Below are 5,000 nucleotides of genomic sequence, written 5' to 3' on the forward strand. Positions count from 1 at the left end.
CCGCTTTCTTTACATTAGCAGAGGAGGGGCGTTGACATGCAGCCTGATATAATTGCAGGCGTTGCACTAAAAAAGAAGAAAAAAAGTGGAGAAACACTGCTCTAGCCCTAGAAAATGTTACCCTTTCCCCTCCACTCACCTCGCCCCCAATTATCTTTGTCTTCAGTGAGGTATGTATGTAAGCGAGTCTTCCTGAGGGAACGACTGCCCGCCCCATTCGGTTCGCAAACAAGCGATGGAACCATTATTCAAAGAGCAATTCCGGTTCTTGTTCTTGTTATATAAGAGAGCATTTGTCTGCTGACGTCACGGTGACTCTACTTTTTTTCTAGGACGTAGACGGTCAACAAAGAGGGGGGCAGGGTCATGGGGAAGGGGGGGGGGGAGGGTGGCAATCCGGAGACAAACGGGTAAACAAGACAAAAAGCGTTTGAAGAATTGCCGAGATTTATGCGTTTTAACATCGGTTCTTGTGCTCCCGTCCTGCTTCACTTGCTTATTAGTCTTTTCTATCGTTCTTTCTTCTCAATCTATTTCCACCATGCAACACAGTACAGAAATAAAACGTTTTACCGATTTTTTTTTGTCGAAAGTTTGATTACACAAAGACCCCTCCCCTCCCCCCTCCCTCCCCCGACCCCCAACGGCTGCCTGCCTCGCCTCCCTTCGCCGAGAAACTCAAAACAGAAGAGACGAGCAAATACATTCGCCTACAATTTTGATATTGCTCCTGGGAGATGGGCCAACGGAAGCAGCCTCTTGCTCGGGTAGCTGAAGAGTTATTCTGTTTGCTTATCAAATTGCCAATCCAGTAAGCTGACATTTTGCAATCGTTTTGCTGGCCGAGTCGCTGGAAAGAAAACAGGAAGAGTATAGTGTATTGATGTCGAGGGGCGTCTTGTCCGTCCTGTGCCTTGGAATTTCTCAGACTGGGTGATGGCTGGAATGGAAAGATAAATTGATAGATAGTAAATAGATTAAAAGCAAATAGACATCACTATCCGCTTCTTATTGATAGATAGTAAATAGATTAAAAACATAGACATCATTATCCGCTTCTTAGGTGGCATAATGTTCATAAATTCCTCCAGTCACATTTAATTGGACGAAAGAAAGAGAGAAGCAAAGAGGAAGAGGAAAAAAGAAGACAAAAAAGTAACCAGCCTCTCATAAATTGAAGTCACGCTGCGCCCCAATGAAGGCTGATTAGTAGAATGATGCATAACAACCTAATTAACCAAACAGCGTAATTAATAAGAAGTCCGCCATTTTCGGATGCCTCGCAAACTCTTTAAAAATATGTTTGGAGATTTTAACTTATTAAGTAACGAGGCTAGCTATAAATTCTTGAGGTTGAGACATAATCAAAAATGGTATATTGCTTGCAACCTGAAAACGCTTCTTACGTTGTTTTTCTTAACATGAAACGTGAATAGAACATGATTCAACTTTGTTTTTCTATGAACATTACTTTCGTTAATCATCCCTTTTTCTTAAAAAAAAAAAAAACGTTTCTCATTACTACCATATGAACTCTAATCAGTGTTGCAAAAATACATAAGAACAGTACGAAAAGATGAAAGTAATGGGGCTAGGTTAAAAAAAAAAAAAAAAAAAAAAAAAAAATCCTTTTTCACAGCACGCGAATGATACCGTATCATAACGTGCAATTGCAGAGATGAATGAATCAACACAACATTAAGAAGAAGGAGAAGAATGAGACAGCAGTGGAGTTAATCGACGGCGTGAAAGTAACAAGGTAAATTTATACTTATTTGAATTTGCAAATAAAACTTGATTTTGATGACAATAATAATGAAGATCAACATGGCTGGTAATGATACGAAAGTCAATGAAAATAAGGGACATTAACAACGATTCAGTAACAGTAGGAATAGGAACAGTAACAGCAGTGGAATCACAATATTGGTAATAATGATAATAATGATAATAATCATAACTATGATAATGATAATGATGATAATAGTAATGATAATAATTATGATTATAATCATATTGAAAATGACGATAATAATAATAGTGATAATGATAAGAATAGGAATGATGATGATAGTTCTGAAAACATTAGTTATAATGAAAATATTAGAAGTAACAACAATAAGAATAACAAAAATGGTTATAACAATAAAAAACATATTGAAATAATGATCATCATCGTCATTGTAATGTTAGCAATAATGGTAATAAAAGGGATGATAATAATGATAATAAAAATGATAATAGATATAACAATAATGATAATGATGATGATAGTAACAATGATAATAATGACAATAAAATGATAACGATAGTAATGATAATAATGATAATAACAATAATTTAATTATTATAATAATAACAATAATAATTCAATAATTATAATAATAATGATAATAAATCTTTACAATAGCAATAATAATAACAATGATTAAAATGTTAGTGATGATTATAATAACAATGATAATAATAATACTGATGTTTAAAATAATGATATTGATAGTAATGATAATGATAGTAATGATAATAGTAATGATAATAGTAATGATAATAATAATAATAATGCTGATAATGTCAATATAAATTATAATGATAATGATGATAATAATAATATCAATGATTATGATAATATTAATGATAATGAGAAGGATAATGGATATGATGATAATTATAATAATAATGAGAAGGATAACCATAATGATAATAGTCATAGTAATGATAATAATGATGTTAATGATGATAATAATGAAGATAATGGTAATAATGATGATAATAATGATAATAATGATAATAGTAATGATGATGATAATAATAATAACAATAATAATAATAATAATAATGATAATAATAATAATAATAATAATAATAATGATAATAATAATAATAATTATTATTATTATAACTGAAAAAATGATGATAGTAAAAATGATAAAAATAATGATAAATGATGATGATGATAATACAGATGATAACAATGATAATAATGATAACGATAATCAGAAAAATAATGACAATAGTAATAGTAAAAATAATGATAATAATATTGAAAATGATAGTAATGATAATGATATTAATCATAACGATAACAATAATGATAAGGATAATAATAGAAAGAATGATAAGGATAATAATAATGATGATAATAATTATAATGATAGTGATGGTAATAATGATATTGATAATGATAACAATAATGATAATGGTAATTATAATAACAATGATGATGAGGATGAAAGTGATAGTATCAATAATGATGATAAAAATAAACTAATAATAATAAGAGCAATAACAACACCACTGATAAAACAACAACTATGATAATGATAACGATAAAGATATCATCCTTCCCGATAATGGAATCTCTATATCAGTTAACCACTTCATAATTTCCTGACAGCCTCCGCCCTTACCTCCAAGCAGCCGCTCCCTCATCTCTCCCTGATTATCATAATGAATCGCTCATCTCTTGTGGGAAATGGCCGAAAAAAAGAGAAAAAAAGTGAACCTCAGCCCGTGATTTCGGGCGGGATTCCGTAATTCATAAGCGGGCTGCATCAACTTTGGTTTATGTGTGGGTGTAGTTTTTGTAGGCTTTATCTGTGTGTGTGTGTGCGTGTGTGTGAGTGTGAGTGTGCGTGTGTGTGTGTGTGTGCGTGTGTGTGAGTGTGTGTGTGTGTGTGTGTGTGTGTGTATTTTTGTATGTATGTGTGTATGGATGTGTGTACGTATGTGTGTATGTATTTATATATATGTATGTACGTATGTGTGTATGTATGTGCGTGCATATGTATGTGTGTATGCAGGCATCTATGTATGCATGTAAGCGTTTTTGTATCTATTTACGTATGTACTGTACGTATGTAAAAACACACTTACAATCATGCTCTAAGAAATCCCGCAGCGCTTCTTCCGTTTTTGTGGAAAATAGATTTTGATAAACAGGCTAATAATACATAATGGAGGAAAGGGTAATATGACCGCAGCGCTCGGGAAATAACATACTGCTCCCAGCTCACCCCGTGAACACTCTTGGAAAATTACTGATGACGGTCATTTGGGTACACACTGGGATGAGGTCTTGTAGGGTTGCCGCAAAGTGGGTTGAATCATACGCGCACCGCTGGAGGGAGAGGCACGGGGGGGGGGGGAGAAGGGAAGGGAGGGGAGGGAGGGTGGATGGAGAGAAGGGGGGGGGAGGGAGGGAGCGTGCAGGAGTGGGCAGAGGGGGAAGGGAAGGAGGGTGGATGGAGAGAAGGGGAAGGAGGGAGTAAGGGAGGGGGAAGGGGAAGGGAGGGGAAGGTGGATGGAGAGAAGGGGAGGTAGGGAATAAGGGAGGGGAGAGAGGGGAAAGGAGGGAGAGTGGATGGAGAGAAAGGAAGGCAGGGAGGGAGGGGAGGAGAGAGAGGAGAAGGGGGGGAAGGGAGGGAGGGTGGATGGAGAGAAGGGGGGGGAGGGAGGGAGGGTGCAGGAGAGGGGAGAGGGGGAAGGGAGGGAGGGTGGATGGAGAGAAGGGGAAGGAGGGAGTAAGGGAGGGGAAAGAGGGCAAGGGAGGGAGGGTGGATGGAGAGAAAGGAAGGGAGGGAGGGAAGGAAGAGAGAGGGGAGAAGGGGGTGAAGGGAGGGAGTGAGGGTGGATGGAGAGAAGGGGAGGGAGGGAGGTTGGTGGGAAAGGGAGGAATAGAGGGAAGGAGTGAGATACAAGGAAGAAAGGAAGGAAGGAGGGGAGAGGGCGAGGGAGGGAGAGAGGGTGGTAGTGGTAGGATTAGAGGGAAGGAAGAAAGGGTAGGGAAGGGTGGAGGGATTGGGGGAGGAGGGGAGGGAGGGAAGGTAGAAGAGTTGGGGGGGTAAGTGGAAAGGTGGAAGGGTGGGGGGAGGAGGGGGAAGGAGAGAGGTGCGGTGGAAAGGTGAGGAAGACGGAAGAGGGGAGGTAAAGAGAGGGAAGGATGGGAAAGAGGAAGGGAAAGAGGAAATGCAGGAAGCAGGAATTAGGATGGGGAAAATGTG

Source organism: Penaeus vannamei, chromosome 6 (assembly GCF_042767895.1).
Source record: "Penaeus vannamei isolate JL-2024 chromosome 6, ASM4276789v1, whole genome shotgun sequence".
In the NCBI taxonomy this organism is placed as follows: domain Eukaryota; kingdom Metazoa; phylum Arthropoda; class Malacostraca; order Decapoda; family Penaeidae; genus Penaeus; species Penaeus vannamei.